Source organism: Bombina bombina, chromosome 4 (genome assembly GCF_027579735.1).
Source record: "Bombina bombina isolate aBomBom1 chromosome 4, aBomBom1.pri, whole genome shotgun sequence".
Lineage (NCBI taxonomy): Eukaryota > Metazoa > Chordata > Amphibia > Anura > Bombinatoridae > Bombina > Bombina bombina.
This window is the reverse complement of record NC_069502.1, coordinates 549510538-549529328: the sequence shown is the minus strand read 5'-3', so window position 1 is coordinate 549529328 and position 18791 is coordinate 549510538. Positions and strand designations below refer to the sequence as shown.

Genomic DNA, 18791 nt, shown 5'->3' with positions numbered 1-18791 from the left:
TGTCTATCACTGAATCTGAAAACCCACGCTTAGATAGAATCAAGCGTTCAATTTCCAAGCAGTCAGATGCAGGGAGACTAAATTTGGATGTTCGAATAGACCCTGTACTAGAAGATCCTGTCTCAAAGGTAGCTTCCATGGTGGAGCCGATGACATATTCACCAGGTCTGCATACCAAGTCCTGCGTGGCCATGCAGGAGCTATTAGAATCACCGATGCCTTCTCCTGTTTTAACCTGGCTACAAGCCTGGGAAGGAGAGGAAACGGTGGAAACACATAAGCTAGATTGAACGACCAGGTCGCCACTAATGCATCCACTAGTGTCACCTTGGGATCCCTGGATCTGGACCCGTATCGAGGAAACTTGGCGTTCTGGCGAGACGCCATCAGATCCATATCTGGGATGCCCCAAAGATGTGTTAACTGGGTAAAAACCTCCGGGTGAAGTTCCCACTCCCCCGGATGGAAAGTCTGACGACTCAAATAATCCGCCGCCCAGTTGTCTACTCCTGGGATGTGAATTGCAGATAGATGGCAGGAGTGATCCTCCGCCCATTTGATGATCTTGGATACCTCCCTCATCGCCAGGGAACTCTTTGTTCCCCCCCTGATGATTGATGTACGCTACACTCGTCATGTTGTCCGACTGAAATCTGATGAATTTGGCCTCCGCTAATTGAGGCCATGCCTGGAGCGCATTGAATATCGCTCTCAGTCTAAAAAGTTTATCGGAAGAAGAGACTCTTCCCAAGACCATAGACCCTTAGCTTTCAGAGAGTTCCAGACCGCACCCCAGTCTAAGAGACTGGCGTCGGTCGTGACGAAGATCCACTCTGTACTGCGGAAACTCATTCCTAGAGACAGGTGATCTAGAGTCAACCACCAGCGGAGTGAGTCCCTGGATACCTGGTCTACTTGAATCTGGTGAGACAAGTCTGCATAATCCCCATTCCACTGTTTGAGCATGCACAGTTGTAATGGTCTTAGATGAATTCGAGCAAAAGGAACTATGTCCATTGCTGCAACCATTAATCCTATTACCTCCATGCACTGAGCTATGGAAAGGCTGAGGAATAGAGTGAAGAACTTGACAAGCGTCTAGAAGCTTTAATTTTTTGACCTCTGTCAGGAAGATCTTCATTTCTACAGAATCTATTATTGTTCCCAAAAAGGGAACTCTTGTAGACGGGGACAGAGAACTCTTTTCTACGTTCACCTTCCACCCGTGAGATCTGAGAAAGGCTAGAACAATGTCTGTATAAGCCCTTATTTTTGAAAGAGACGACGCTGAATTAGAATGTCGTCTAGATAAGGTGCTACAGCAATGCCCCTCGGTCTTAGCACCGCTAGAAGGGACCCTAGCACCTTTGTGAAAATTCTGGGAGCAGTAGCTAAACCGAACGGAAGAGCTACGAACTGGTAATGTTTGTCCAGAAAGGCGAACCTCAGGAACTGATAATGATCTTTGTGGATAGGAATATGCAGGTACGCATCCTTGGATTGTTGGCCTGAAAGTTCCCTCTTTTTTTGGGAACTACAAACAGGTTTGAGTAAAAAAACCCAGACCTTGTTCCGCTATCGGAACTGGGTGTATCACTCCCATCTTTAATAGGTCTCCTACGCAATTTAAGAATGCATGTCTCTTTATCTGGTCTGAAGATAAGCGAGACATGTGGAACCTTCCCCTTGGAGGAAGTTCCTTGAACTCTAAAAGATACCCCTGAGAGACTATTTCTAGTGCCCAGGGATCCGGAACATCTCTTGCCCAAGCCTGAGCAAAGAGAGAAGTCTGCCCCCTACTAGATCCGGTCCCGGATCGGGGGCTACCCCTTCATGCTGTCTTGGTAGCAGCAGCAGCATTCTTGGCCTGTTACCCTTGTTCCAGCCTTGCAATGGTTTCCATGCTGGTTTAGGATTGGGAAGCGGTGCCTTCTTGTCTAGAGGCTACAGAGTTAGGATTTGGTCCGTTCCTGAAATTGTGAAAGGAACGAAAATCAGATTTGTTCTTCGCCTTGAAAAGCTTATCCTGTGGGAGAGCATGGCCCTTACCACCAGTAATATCTGAAATAATCTCTTTCAATTCCGGCCCAAAAAGGGTCTTACCCTTGAAAGGAATATTAAACAATTTAGTTTTGGACGAAACATCCGCCGACCAAGATTTTAGCCAAAGCGCTCTGCGCGCCACTATAGCAAAACCTGAATTTTTCGCTGCTAACTTAAATTGGAAAGCGGCATCCAAAATAAAGGAATTAGCCAATTTTAGTGCGTGAATTCTGTCCATGACTTCATCGTATGGAGTCTCTTTTTGGAGCGAATTTTCTAGTTCCTCGAACCAAAAAGACGCTGCCGTGGTGACAGGAATTAATGCACGAAATTGGTTGAAGAAGGAAACCTTGCTGGTACAAATATTTTTTTTAGCAATCCTTCCAATTCTTTTATCCATAGGATCTTTGAAAGCGCAAGGAATAGTTGTGCGCTTGGTTAGCGTTGAAACTGCCCCCTCAACCTTAGGGGCCGTTTGCCATGCGTCCCTTCTGGGGTCGACAATGGGGAACATTTTCTTGGAAATAGGAGGTGGAACAAAAGGTATATCTGGCCTTTCCCACTCCTTAGTCACTATGTCCGCCACCCTCTTGGGTATCGGAAAAGCATCAGCGTGCACTGGGACCTCTAAGAATCTGTCCATTTTGCACAGCTACTCTGGAATTACCAAAGAATCACAATCATCGAGCGTAGTTAGCACCTCCTTAAGCAGGGCGCGGAGATGTTCTAACTTAAATTTAAATGCCACAATATCAGGTTCTGCCTGCTGAGAAATTTTCCCTTCAGACAGACCCTCCTTCACTGCCAATACAGATTGATGTGAGGGTATAACAGATAAGTTATCATCAGCGCCAACTTGCTCATTCTCTGTATTTAAAACTGAGCAATCACGCTTTCTAGGAAATGATGGTAGTTTGGATAATACATTTGCTATAGAATTATCCATCACAGTAGTTAATTGCTGCATAGTAACAAGCATTGGCGCGCTAGATGTACTAGGTATCGCCTGCGTGGGCAAAAACTGGTGTTGACACAGAAGGAGAGGATGAGGAACTATCCCCACTACCTTCATATTGGGCAATTTTATTAAATGTGACATAACTGTCCTGACTTTGTTTGGATGCCCTGGCACATTTTGCACAAATAGTTAAAGGGGGAACCACCTTGGCCTCTATACACACAGAACATATGCTATATGAAGGTACAGACATGTTAGACAGAATTTGGCAGGCTAATAATGCAATAAAAACATTTTTAAACAAAACCGTTACTGTCCCTTTAAATAATAAAAAGGCACCCTTTATTTCTGCAAGTTTGAAAAATTATGAAGGCAATATCCGATGTTTACAAAATTTTCACCCCAGAGTCCTAATGCCTTGAAAGTATTGCACACAAAGTTTCAAGACTTTAACCCTTAAAATGAGCAAACCGGAGCTATTTGTTCAAATCAACAATCTTAACACATTACAATCACTGCCACAGCCTTGCTGCGGCTTTTTACCTTCCCTGAGAGTCATTCACCATTGAAATGAACCTTCCTGAGTCCGTTTTTTGAGCCACAGTACCCCTCACATGAAGCTGCATGCACTGCCTTGGAATTAAACTGCGCAACAGAGGCGCGAAAATGGGGCCTCCTTCCTCTTTATACTAGAGTGAAGGGGCCTTTCTGACTGGAATAGTAGTCTAACCAATGCCAGGTGAAATAAAACTTCCCAAAAGAGTATTTAACCACACAAAAAACACTCTAAATGCCATATAAATATGATATAAATATTGTATAAATCAATCGATTTAGCCCACAATAGTGTCAACCAGTATAAAGCCCATTAATAAGCCTTCATTCTGTTATGAGTCTAAGAAAATGGCTTACCGATCCCAAAAAGGGAAAATGACAGTCTTCTAGCATTACTATGTCTTGTTAGAAAATGGACTAGTCATACCTTGAGCAGAAAAGTCTGCAAACTGTTCCCCCCAACTGAAGTTCTCTGGGCTCAACAGTCCTGCGTGGGAACAGCAAATGATTTTAGTTACTGCTGCTAAAATCATACTCCTCTTTAAACAGAACTCTTCATCTTTTTCTGTTTTAGAGTAAATAGTACAAACCGGCACTATTTTAAAATAACAAACTCTTGATAGAAGAATAAAAAACTACAACTAACACCACATACTCTTCACCATCTCTGTGGAGATGCTACTTGTTCAGAGCGGCAAAGAGAATGACTGGGGGGCGGAGCCAGAGGGGGGACTATATGGACAGCTCTTGCTGTGTGCTCTCTTTGCCATTTCCTGTAGGGGAAGAGAATATCCCACAAGTAAGGATGAAGCCGTGGACCGGACACACCAATGTTGGAGAAAGCTAAATTTATGCTTACCTGATAAATTACTTTCTTTTACGATATGACGAGTCCATGGATTTCATCCTTACTTGTGGGATATTAACCTCCTGCTAATAGGAAGTGGCAAAGCAGAGCTGTATATATAGCCCCTCCCTTCCCCTCCACCCTCAGTCATTCGGCCGAAGGTATAGGAAGAGAAAAGGAAAGGCTAAAAAGGTGCACAGGTGATTGAAGTTTACAAAACAATATAAAGAAAAACTGTCTTAAAAAGAACAGGGTGGGCCATGGACTCGTCATATCGTAAAAGAAAGTAATTTATCAGGTAAGCATAAATTTAGTTTTCTTTTACAAAGATATGACGAGTCCACGGATTTCATCCTTACTTGTGGGAAACTAATACCAAAGCAATAGGACAGGGATGAAAGGGAGGGACAAGACAGGAACCTAAACAGAAGGCACCACTGCTTGAAGAACCTTTCTCCCAAATATAGCCTCAGAAGAAGCAAAAGTATCAAATTTGTAAAATTTTGAAAAAGTGTGAAGGGACGACCAAGTCGCAGCCTTACAAATCTGTTCAACAGATGCATCGTTTTTAAAAGCCCATGTGGAAGCCACAGCCCTAGTAGAATGAACCGTAATTCTTTCAGGAGGCTGCTATCCAGCAGTCTCATATGCCAGGCGGATGATACTTTTCAGCCAAAAAGAAAGAGAGGTAGCCGTAGCTTTCTGACCCCTACGCTTTCCAGAATAAACAATGAATAATGAAGATGATTGACGGAAATCCTTAGTTGATTGTAAGTAAAACTTTAAGGCACGGACCACATCCAAGTTATGTAACAGACGCTCCTCCTTAGAAGAAGGATTAGGATACAAGGAAGGAACAATTTCCTGATTAATATTCTTATTCAAAACAACCTTAGGAAGGAACCCAGGTTTGGTACATAAAACCACCTTATCAGAATGAAATATGAGATAAGGCGAATCACACTGTAATGCTAAAAGCTCAGAAACTCTTCGAGCAGAAGAAATAGCAACCAAAAACAAAACTTTCCAAGATAATAGTTTAATATCTATGGAATGCATAGGTTCAAACGAAACCCCTTGCAGAACTCGAAGAACTAAATTCAAACTCCAGGGAGGAGTAATAGGTCTAAATACAGGCTTAATTCTAGATAGAGCCTGACAAAAAGACTGAACATCTGATACATTTGCCAAACGTTTGTGAAACAGAATGGACAAAGCTGAAATTTGTCCCTTTAAGGAACTTGCCGATAACCCTTTCTCCAATCCTTCTTGGAGAAAAGACAAAATCCTAGGAATCCTAACTTTACTCCATGAGTAACCCTTGGAATCAAACCAATAAAGATATTTACGCCCTATCTTATGATAGATTTTTCTGGTGACAGGCTTTCTAGCCTGTATCAAAGTATTGATAACTGAATCAGAGAATCCTCACTTCGATAAAATCAAGCGTTCAATCTCCACGCAGTCAGTTGCAGAGAAATTAGATTTAAATGTTGGAAAGAACCTTGAATGAGAAGGTCCTTCTATCATCGCTAAGGAACTCCTTGTCCCCCCCTGATGATTGACATATGCCACAGTAGTTATATTGTCGACTGGAATCTGATGAATTTGGACAAAGCCAACTGAGGACATGCCTGGAGCGCATTGAATATTGCCCTCAGTTCCAAAATATTGATTGGAAGCAGAGACTCTGCTTGAGCCCAAACTCCTTGTCCCCCCCTGATGATTGACATATGCCACAGTAGTTATATTGTCGACTGGAATCTGATGAATTTGGACAAAGCCAACTGAGGACATGCCTGGAGCGCATTGAATATTGCCCTCAGTTCCAAAATATTGATTGGAAGCAGAGACTCTGCTTGAGCCCAAACACCCCGAGTCTTCAAGGAATTCCAAACTGCACCCCAGCCCAGAAGGCTGGCATCTGTTGTCACTATCACCCACAAGGGTTTGCGGAAACAAGTCCCCTGGGACAGATGATCTGGGGGCAACCACCAAAAAAGAGAGTTTCTGGTATCTTGATCCAGAATTATCTTTGCGGATAAATCCGCATAATCCCCATTCCACTGACCGAGCACGCACAGTTGCAGTGGTCTGAGATGAAAGCGAGCAAACGGAATGATGTCCATTGCTGCTACCATTAATCCGATTACCTCCATACCCTGAGCCACTGATGGCAGAGGAATGGACTGAAGTGCTCGGCAAGTATTCAAAATCGTTGATTTTCTGACCTCCGTCAGAAATACGTTCATGGCTACCGAGTCTATCAGAGTTCCCAAGAAAGGAACCCTTGTCTGTGGAACAAGTGAACTCTTCTCTATGTTCACCTTCCAGCCGTGAGTTCTCAGAAAAGACAACGCTGTGTCCGTGTGAGATTTTGTCAGATGATATGTTGACGCCTGAATCAGAATATCGTCCAGATAAGGCGCCACCGCTATCCCTTGCGGTCTGAGAACCGCCAAAAGAGACCCTAGAACCTTTGTGAAGATTCTGGGTGCTGTGGCCAACCCGAAAGGAAGAGCCACGAACTGATAATGTTTGTCCAAGAAGGCAAACCTTAGAAACCGATGATGATCTTTGTGGATTGGAATATGAAGGTAAGCATCCATCAAATCCACGGTAGTCATATATTGACCCTCCTGGATCATTAGCAAAAAATTATCTCCATCTTGAATGATGGAACCCTTAGAAATTTGTTTAGACACTTGAGGTCCAAAATGGGTCTGAACGTTCCCTCTTTTTTGGGGACCACAAATAGGTTTGAGTAAAACCCTTGTCCCTGTTCCAAATTTGGAACAGGACAGATTACTCCCATAGTAAAAAGGTCTTTTACACAGCGTAAGAATGCCTCTCTCTTTATCTGGTTTGCAGATAATTTTGAAAGATGAAATCTCCCTCTTGGAAGAAATCCTTGAATTCCAATTGATAACCGTGGGTCACTATTTCTAGTGCCCAGGAATCCTGAACATCTCTTGACCAAGCCTGAGCAAAGAAAGAAAGTCTGCCCCCTACTTGATTCGGTCCCGGATCGGGGGCCACCCCTTCATGCTCTCTTAGGACCAGCAGTGGGTTTTTTGGATTGTTTACCCTTATTCCAGTTCTGATTGGGTCTCCAGACTGACTTAGATTGGGACTTAGATTGGGAAAAAATGTACCCCTCATTTTAACCGACCTATCCTGAGGTAGGGCATGGCCCATATCTCCTGTAATATTAGTAATGATCTCCTTCAATTCTGGCCCAAAAAGGGTCTTGCCTTTAAAGGGAATAGCTAAAAGCTTATGTTTTGATGACACATGAGCAGACCAAGATTTGAGCCACAATGCTCTACGTGCTAAAATAGCAAATCCTGCATTTTTTGCTGCTAATTTAGCAATTTGAAAAGTGGCATCAGTAATAAAAGAATTAGCTAGCTTAAGAGCCTTAATTCTATCTAGAATGTCATCTAATGGAGTCTCAACCTTAGGAGACTCTTTTAGAGCCTCAAACCAAAAAGCTGCTGCAGTAGTTACTGGAACAATGCAAGCCGTAGGTTGTAAAAGAAATCCCTGATTAAAAAATAATTTCTTTAGTAGACCCTCTAATTTCTTATCCAAAGGGTCCTTGAAAGCACAACTATCTTCAATGGGTATAGTAGTACGCTTAGCTAGGGAATATATAGCTCCCTCCACCTTAGGGACCGTTTGCCATGAGTCCCGAATGGTATCTGATATAGGAAACATTTTCTTAAAATTAGGAGTGGGAGAAAACGGTATACCTGCTCTATCCCATTCCTTACTAATAATTTCCGAAATTCTCTTAGGAACCGGAAAAACATCAGTGTAAGTAGGAACTTCCAAATATTTATCCATTTTACACAATTTCTCTGGAGGAATCACAATAGGATCACAATCATCCAGAGTCACTAAAACCTCCCTAAGCAACAGGCGGAGGTGTTCAAGCTTAAATTTAAATGAAATAGCATCCGAATCTGCCTGAGGCAAAACATTCCCTGAATCAGAAATTTCACCCTCAGACAGTAATTCCCTGATCCCCAACTCAGAGCACTGTGAGGAAACATCGGAAAACATAATTTATGTAAGAACTTACCTGATAAATTCATTTCTTTCATATTGGCAAGAGTCCATGAGCTAGTGACATATGGGATATACAATCCTACCAGGAGGGGCAAAGTTTCCCAAACCTCAAAATGCCTATAAATACACCCCTCACCACACCCACAATTCAGTTTAACGAATAGCCAAGCAGTGAGGTGATAAAGAAAGGAGTAGAAAGCATCAACAAAGGAAATTTGGAAATAATTGTGCTTTATACAAAAAATCATAACCACCATAAAAAGGGTGGGCCTCATGGACTCTTGCCAATATGAAAGAAATGAATTTATCAGGTAAATTCTTACATAAATTATGTTTTCTTTCATATAATTGGCAAGAGTCCATGAGCTAGTGACATATGGGATATCAATACCCAAGATGTGGAGTCTTCCACTCAAGAGTCACTAGAGAGGGAGGGAATAAAATAAAAACAGCCATATTCCGCTGAAAAAAATAATCCACAACCCAAAAAATAAGTAATTTTCACTTTTGAAAGAAAAAAACTTAAATCAAAAGCAGAAGAATCAAACTGAAACAGCTTCCTGAAGAACTTTTCTAAAAAAACTGCTTCCGAAGAAGCAAATACATCAAAATGGTAGAATTTAGTAAATGTATGCAAAGAGGACCAAGTTGCTGCTTTGCAAATCTGATCAACTGAAGCTTCATTCTTAAAAGCCCACGAAGTGGAGACTAATCTAGTAGAATGAGCTGTAATTTTCTGAGGCGGGGTTTGACCCGACTCCAAATAAGCTTGATGAATCAAAAGTTTCAACCAAGAAGCCAAGGAAATAGCAGAAGCTTTCTGACCTTTCCTAGGATCAGAAAATAAAACAAATAAACTGGACGTCTTACTGAAATTTTTAGTAGCTTCCACATAATATTTCAAAGCTCTTACCACATCCAAAGAATGTAAGGATCTCTCCAAAGAATTCTTAGGATTAGGACACAAGGAAGGGACAACAATTTCTCTATTAATGTTGTTAGAATTCACAACCTTAGGTAAAAATTGAAAAGAAGTCTGCAAAACTGCCTTATCCTGATGAAAAATCAGAAAAGGAGACTCACAAGAAAGAGCAGATAGCTCAGAAACTCTTCTAGCAGAAGAAATAGCCAAAAGGAACAACACTTTCCAGGAAAGTAGTTTAATGTCCAAAGAATGCATACGCTCAAATGGAGGAGCCTGTAAAGCCTTCAGAACCAAATTAAGACTCCAAGGAGGAGAAATTGATTTAATGACAGGCTTAATATGAACTAAAGCCTGTACAAAACAGTGAATATCAGGAAGAATAGCAAACTTTCTGTGAAATAAAACAGAAAGAGCGGAGATTTGTCCCTTCAAGGAACTTCCAGACAAACCCTTATCCAAACCATCCTGAAGAAACTGCAAAATTCTAGGAATTCTAAAAGAATGCCAGGAGAAATTATGTGAAGAACACCATGAAATGTAAGTCTTCCAAACTCTATAATAAATCTTTCTAGAGACAGATTTACGAGCTTGTAACATAGTATTAATCACTGAACCAGAGAAACCTCTATGACTTAAAACTAAGCGTTCAATTTCCATACCTTCAAATTTAATGATTTGAGATCCTGATGGAAAAATGGACCTTGTGATAGTAGGTCCGGCCGTAACGGAAGTGGCCAAGGCGGGCAACTGGACATCCGAACCAGATCCGCATACCAAAACCTGTGTGGCCATGCTGGAGCAACCAGCAACACAAAAGACTGTTACATGATGATTTTGGAAATCACTCTTGGAAGGAGAACTAGAGGCGGGAAGATGTAAGCAGGTTGATAACACCAAGGAAGTGTCAGCGCATCCACTGCTTCCGCCTGAACATCCCTGGACCTGGACAGGTATCTGGGAAGTTTCTTGTTTAAATGAGAGGCCATGAGATCTCTCTCTCGAAGACCCCACATCTGAACAATCTGAGAAAACACATCTGGATGGAGAGACCACTCCCCTGGATGTAAAGTCTGGCGGCTGAGATAATCCGCCTCCCAATTGTCTACACCTGGGATATGCACCGCAGAGATTAGACAGGAGCTGGATTCCGCCCAAGCAAGTATCCAAGATACTTCTTTCATAGCTTGAGGACTGTGAGTCCCACCCTGATGATTGACATAAGCCACAGTTGTGATATTGTCTGTCTGAAAACAAATGAACGGTTCTCTCTTTAGTAGAGGCCAGAACTGAAGAACCCTGAGAATTGAACGGAGTTCTAAAATATTTATTGGTAATCTCGCCTCTTGAGATTTCCAAACCCCTTGTGCTATCAGAGACCCCCAAACAGCTCCCCAACCTGAAAGACTCGCATCTGTTGTGATCACAGTCCAGGTTGGGCGAACAAAAGAAGCCCCTTGAACCAAACGATGGTGATCTATCCACCATGTCAGAGAGTGTCGTACATTGGGATTCCAGGATATTAATTGTGATATCTTTGTATAATCCCTGCACCATTGATTCAGCATACAAAGCTGTAGAGGTCTCATGTGAAAACGAGCAAAGGGGATTGCGTCCGATGCTGCAGTCATGAGAACTAAAACTTCCATGCACATAGCCACTGAAGGGAATGACTGAGACTGAAGGAGCCGACATGCTGCAACCAATCTTAAACATCTCTTGTCTGTTAGAGACAGAGTCATGGACACTGAATCTATCTGGAAGCCTAAAAAGGTGACCCTTGTCTGAGGAATCAAGAAACTTTTTGGTAAATTGATTCGAGTGAGATTCTGCAGTATGTAAAGACTGAGATAGTACCAAGATATCGTCCAAATAAGGAAACACAGCAGTACCATGTTCTCTTGTTCTCTGATTACAGATAATAGGGCACCCAGAACCTTTGAAAAGATTCTTGGAGCTGTTGCTAGGCCAAATGGAAGAGCAACAAATTGGTAATGCTTGTCTAGAAAAGAGAATCTCAGAAACTGATAGTGTTCTGGATGAATCGGAATATGAAGGTATGCATCCTGCATGTCTATTGTGGACATATAATGTCCTTGCTGAACAAAAGGCAGAATAGTCCTTATCGTCACCATCTTGAAAGTTGGTACTCTTACATAACGATTCAAAATTTTCAGATCCAGAACTGGTCTGAACAAATTTTCTTTCTTTGGTACAATGAATAGGTTTGAATAAAACCCCAACCCTTGTACCTGAAGAGGAACCCCTGAAGACTCCAGGTCTGAAACACACTTCAGAAAGCCTGAGCTTTTACTGGATTTACAGGAATGTGTGAGAGAAAAAATCTTCTCACAGGAGGTCTTACTTTGAATCCTATTCGATACCCTTGAGAGACAATGCTCTGAATCCAATGATTTTGGACAGATTTTATCCAAAAATCCTTTAAAAACCTTAATCTGCCCCCTACCGGCTGAGCTGGAATGAGGGCCGCACCTTCATGCGGACTTAGGAGCAGACTTTGGTTTCCTAAATGGCTTGGATTTATTCCAATTTGAGGAAGGCTTCCAACTGGAAGCAGATTCCTTGGGAGGAGGATTGAGTTTTTGTTCCTTATTCTGACGAAAGGAACGAAAACGGTTAGAAGCCTTAGATTTACCCTTAGGTTTTTTATCCTGAGGCAAAAAAACTCCTTTTCCTCCAGTGATAGTTGAAATAATAGAATCCAATAGAGAACCAAATAAATTATTACCCTGGAAAGAAAGAGATAGTAATCTAGATTTAGATGTCATATCAGCATTCCAAGATTTAAGCCACAAAGCTCTTCTAGCTAATACAGCTAAAGACATGGATCTAACATCAATTTTGATAATATCAAAAATGGCATCACAAATAAAATGATTAGCATGTTGCAGTAGGCGAACAATGCTAGATATGTCAGAATCCAAATCATGTTGCGCTAAATTTTCCAACCAAAAAGTTGATGCAGCCGCAACATCACCCAAAGAAATAGCAAGTGTGAGAAGATGACCTGAATATAAATAGGCCTTCCTTAGATAAGATTCAAGCTTCCTATCTAAAGGATCCTTAAAGGAAGTTCTATCTTCCATAGGAATAGTGGTACGTTTAGCAAGAGTAGAAATAGCCCCATCAAATTTGGTGATTTTTTCCCAAAACTCTATAGATTTTGCTGGTAAAGGATACAATCTCTTAAACCTTGAAGAAGGAATAAAGGAAGTACCTGGCTTATTCCATTCCCTAGAAATCATATCAGAAATAGACTCAGGAATAGGAAAAACACCTGGAGAAACCACAGGAGGTTTAAAAACAGCATTTAAACGTTTATTAGACTGAACTTCAATAGGACTGGTTACCTCAATATCCAAAGTAATTAACACTGCTTTTAATAAAGAATGCATATACTCTATTTTAAATAAATAAGTAGATTTGTCAGTGTCAATATCTGAGGAAGAATCTTCTGTTTCAGATGGATCCTCATCAGAAGAGGATGAATTATTATGTTGTTGGTCATAAATTTCATCAGCTAAATGAGAAGTTTTAAAAGACCTTTTACGTTTATTAGAAGGTGGAAATGCAGACAAAGCCTTCATAATAGATTCAGAAACAAATTCTTTAAAATTTACAGGTATATTATGCACATTAGAAGTTGAAGGAACTGCAACTGGCAATGTACTATTACTGATAGAAACACTATCTGCATGTGAAATTTTATCATGACAACTATTACAAATGACATTCGGTGGAATAATTTCTACAATTTTACAACAAATGCACTTAACTTTGGTAGAACCGATGTCAGGCAGCAATGTTCCAGCAGAGACAGGATCAGATTGGGACATCTTGCTCAATGTAAGAGAAAAAACAACATATAAAGCAAAATTATCTATTTCCTTAAATGACAGTTTCAGGAATGGGAAAAAATGCAAAAGCATAGGCCTCTTGATAGAAAAGAAAGCAGGAGGCAAACAACAATGGGGTATTGAAATAATGAAGAAAAATTGGCGCACAGTATGACGCACAACGTAACGAAAACTTTTTTGGCGCCAAAAATGACCGGAAATGACGAAGTTGCGTCAAAAACGTAATTTCCCGCGCCAAAAATGACGCTATAAAGTCTAACATTTGACGCACCCGCGGGCCTAATACCCACAAATGCAAAAGTAGTCAAATTGAAAAAGACTAAACCCCAGGTAAGAAACAAATTTCTTAAAGTGTTTATATTCCCAAATATGAAACTGACAGTCTGCAGAAGGAAATACATGAACCTGACTCATGGCAAATATAAGTTCAATACATATATTTAGAACTTTATATAATTTGCATAAAGTGCCAAACCATAGCTGAGAGTGTCTTAAGTAAATGAAAACATACTTACCAAAAGACACCCATCCACATATAGCAGATAGCCAAACCAGTACTAAAACAGTTCTTTAGTAGAGGTAATGGCAAATTTGAGAGTATATCGTCGATCTGAAAAGGGAGGTAGGAGATGAATCTCTACGACCGATAACAGAGAACTCATGAAAAAGACCCCCGTTAGGGAAATCATCGTATTCAATAGGTGATACTCCCTTCACGTCCCTCTGACATTCGCTGTACTCTGAGAGGAATCGGGCTTCAACAATGCTGAGAAGCGCATATCAACGTAGAAATCTTAGCACAAACTTACTTCACCACCTCCATAGGAGGCAAAGTTTGTAAAACTGAATTGTGGGTGTGGTGAGGGGTGTATTTATAGGCATTTTGAGGTTTGGGAAACTTTGCCCCTCCTGGTAGGATTGTATATCCCATATGTCACTAGCTCATGGACTCTTGCCAATTACATGAAAGAAATACCCTCTGCACCTACCTGCTCCCAGGGTACTTTGAATCAAGTTTCCAACCCTTCAGACCAGCTACACAGTCCAGGAGCCACCGAGTTACTGTTTGCTGCTGCTAAGCCTGAAGGAAGTGCGCCAAAATAGGCTCCGCCCCTTAAGGTCAAAAGTCGGAGTAGGCCCAAATAACACCGCATGGGAAGACGGTTTTGCACTAAAGTAAAAATACACACACAATGCAACCCTCAAGCATAAAACCAATAAGTTTTAAGTGCCAAAAATAAAAAAAAACATAAAACATTGTTTTTTATATTGTCTCCCATGTCACATAATGCCCAAATATCAACTAATGATAAATATAATATAGGGACTCCAGTAACACACCTCTAATTAAAATAGGTTTTACTGCTTACCCCATTCCCATACAGGGAAATAATGCCAGCCAGTTCTGATACACCAAGTCTCCTCAGAAAAAAAGGCTGCACATACCTTAATGCTGCTTGTAGCATGAAACCGGTCTCCACACTGAAGATGTCTCATGGTTACCTTCAGAAGTCTTGTGGGAACCAGCGTGGATCTTATTTACAAATGCTAAGATCATCAAACCTCAGGGCAGAAATCTTTTTCCATATCCCCCTGAGGGAAATAGTACACACCGATACGATTTAAAATAAAAAAACTTCTTGATTGAAGAAACTAAACTAACACCTCACTTCACCATGTCTTCCTAGTATAACACAGGCAAAGAGAATGACTGAGGGTGGAGGGGAAGAGAGGGGCTATATATACAGCTCTGCTGTGGTGCTCTTTGCCACTTCCTGTTAGCAGGAGGTTAATATCCCACAAGTAAGGATGAAATCCGTGGACTCGTCATATCTTTGTAAAAGAAATGTATTTTCTAATCAGAATTCAAGGGTTAGGTTTATTAGTGCTTGAATTAGCTTACCCTTAAATTATAGAGTTGTGGGCAATAAATATACACAGTTATGTACTTGAGATGCAAAAGAAATTGCAAAAGAAAGAAAGGATTGCCCCACTCTATTACTCTATGTGTAAGAGAAAAATAAACTATCAGTTTGGCACATGCATATTAGATAATTTTATTAAGAATATTTGCCAACCGACTCCTACACACACACTGTTAAAAGTAGCTTAAACTCAGTACTACTTCTTTATGTAGAATAATATTATGTACAGTATATTCAAAATGGCGTTTTTTAAATATCACTCTTATAAGGTTTTAACCTTGAATTGAATGTCAATTGAAATGCAAAGGCAGGTGCAAAAAGTAGCAAATAAATATTATCAATTGTTATTATAGAAACCGATATATTTGATTCAATGTCAAAAGTGAAATAGTCACTCAACTAAAATACCGTGAGCTAGAGTTTCTATAAAGATCACTTTTTGCTACTTTTTGCACCTGCCTTTGCATTTCAATTGACATTCAATTCAAGGTTAAAACCTTATAAGAGTGATATTTACAAAACGCCATTTGAATATACTGTACATAATATTATTCTACATAAAGAAGTAGTACTGAGTTTAAGCTACTTTTAACAGTGTGTGTGTAGAAGTCGGTCTGGACTCCGGTTTTGTTGGCAAATATTCTTAATAAAATTATCTAGTATGCATATGCCAAACTGCTAAGGGAAATGCCTATATAAAGTTTACTTTCTTTTGAAGATAAATATATAACTCGAAAAGAGAACTGGCCATACAATATGAAAAATGAACAATTAATAAAATTTTTAGCGTAGACCATATCAGCCTTGGTTTTACCATTAAAAGATGTGTCCATTAGTTTGTGGTTCCCCAGTGCCTAAGCGACTAAGGATGTCACTATTATGCAAAGAATATTTAAAAATATAGCACATTTCTGCTTAACCCAGCTTTCAACCACAAAAAAAGCAGATCATAAAAAAATATACCTTTAAAATGAACCTTACTCACAATGAATCTCATTAAATAACCACAATAAAATACCAGAATATGGACCGCTAACTTCACAGTGTTTAGATAAACAATATAGTGGAAAAAACAGAAAGCCAGGTTGCGCCTAATTAATTTTATCTTGGGTGTCCAGGACAAAACTAATTGTCTAAAAGTGAAAATATACAACTAAACTAAATTGTAAATGAATATTTGAGGAGAAGATAAAATTTATAAAATATGGTTTATTAAAATATCTTTGAGATAATGAATAATCCTTAAAAATAGTTTTATTCTAAAATTATTATACTAAAAAACAGAATTTATGTTTACCTGATAAATTACTTTCTCCAACGGTGTGTCCGGTCCACGGCGTCATCCTTACTTGTGGGATATTCTCTTCCCCAACAGGAAATGGCAAAGAGCCCAGCAAAGCTGGTCACATGATCCCTCCTAGGCTCCGCCTACCCCAGTCATTCGACCGACGTTAAGGAGGAATATTTGCATAGGAGAAACCATATGGTACCGTGGTGACTGTAGTTAAAGAAAATAAATTATCAGACCTGATTAAAAAAACCAGGGCGGGCCGTGGACCGGACACACCGTTGGAGAAAGTAATTTATCAGGTAAACATAAATTCTGTTTTCTCCAACATAGGTGTGTCCGGTCCACGGCGTCATCCTTACTTGTGGGAACCAATACCAAAGCTTTAGGACACGGATGAAGGGAGGGAGCAAATCAGGTCACCTAAATGGAAGGCACCACGGCTTGCAAAACCTTTCTCCCAAAAATAGCCTCAGAAGAAGCAAAAGTATCAAACTTGTAAAATTTGGTAAAAGTGTGCAGTGAAGACCAAGTCGCTGCCCTACATATCTGATCAACAGAAGCCTCGTTCTTGAAGGCCCATGTGGAAGCCACAGCCCTAGTGGAATGAGCTGTGATTCTTTCGGGAGGCTGCCGTCCGGCAGTCTCGTAAGCCAATCTGATGATGCTTTTAATCCAAAAAGAGAGAGAGGTAGAAGTTGCTTTTTGACCTCTCCTTTTACCGGAATAAACAACAAACAAGGAAGATGTTTGTCTAAAATCCTTTGTAGCATCTAAATAGAATTTTAGAGCGCGAACAACATCGCTCCCACAAATTGTGCAACAAACGTTCCTTCTTTGAAACTGGTTTCGGACACAGAGAAGGTACGATAATCTCCTGGTTAATGTTTTTGTTAGAAACAACTTTTGGAAGAAAACCAGGTTTAGTACGTAAAACCACCTTATCTGCGTGGAACACCAGATAAGGAGGAGAACACTGCAGAGCAGATAATTCTGAAACTCTTCTAGCAGAAGAAATTGCAACTAAAAACAAAACTTTCCAAGATAATAACTTAATATCAACGGAATGTAAGGGTTCAAACGGAACCCCCTGAAGAACTGAAAGAACTAAATTGAGACTCCAAGGAGGAGTCAAAGGTTTGTAAACAGGCTTAATTCTAACCAGAGCCTGAACAAAGGCTTGAACATCTGGCACAGCAGACAGCTTTTTGTGAAGTAACACCGACAAGGCAGAAATCTGTCCCTTCAGGGAACTTGCAGATAATCCTTTTTCCAATCCTTCTTGAAGGAAGGATAGAATCCTAGGAATCTTAACCTTGTCCCAAGGGAATCCTTTAGATTCACACCAACGGATATATTTTTTCCAAATTTTGTGGTAAATCTTTCTAGTTACAGGCTTTCTGGCCTGAACAAGAGTATCGATAACAGAATCTGAGAACCCTCGCTTCGATAAAATCAAGCGTTCAATCTCCAAGCAGTCAGCTGGAGTGAAACCAGATTCGGATGTTCGAACGGACCCTGAACAAGAAGGTCTCGTCTCAAAGGTAGCTTCCAAGGTGGAGCCGATGACATATTCACCAGATCTGCATACCAAGTCCTGCGTGGCCACGCAGGAGCTATCAAGATCACCGACGCCCTCTCCTGATTGATCCTGGCTACCAGCCTGGGGATGAGAGGAAACGGCGGGAACACATAAGCTAGTTTGAAGGTCCAAGGTGCTACTAGTGCATCCACTAGAGCCGCCTTGGGATCCCTGGATCTGGACCCGTAGCAAGGAACTTTGAAGTTCTGACGAGAGGCCATCAGATCCATGTCTGGAATGCCCCACAGCTGAGTGACTTGGGCAAAGATTTCCGGATGGAGTTCCCACTCCCCCGGATGCAATGTCTGACGACTCAGAAAATCCGCTTCCCAATTTTCCACTCCTGGGATGTGGATAGCAGACAGGTGGCAGGAGTGAGACTCCGCCCATAGAATGATTTTGGTCACTTCTTCCATCGCTAGGGAACTCCTTGTTCCCCCCTGATGGTTGATGTACGCAACAGTTGTCATGTTGTCTGATTGAAACCGTATGAACTTGGCCCTCGCTAGCTGAGGCCAAGCCTTGAGAGCATTGAATATCGCTCTCAGTTCCAGAATATTTATCGGTAGAAGAGATTCTTCCCGAGACCAAAGACCCTGAACTTTCAGGGATCCCCAGACCGCGCCCCAGCCCATCAGACTGGCGTCGGTCGTGACAATGACCCACTCTGGTCTGCGGAATGTCATCCCTTGTGACAGGTTGTCCAGGGACAGCCACCA

At 41.0% G+C, this 18791-nt stretch overlaps 1 protein-coding gene across 1 annotated transcript in view; it reads right to left on the bottom strand.

Annotated features, from left to right (window-relative positions):
- LOC128656538 (cytochrome b5 reductase 4) overlaps positions 1-18791 on the bottom strand; it is a 1054602-nt gene that overhangs the window by 800249 nt on the left and 235562 nt on the right. The window lies entirely within an intron of this gene.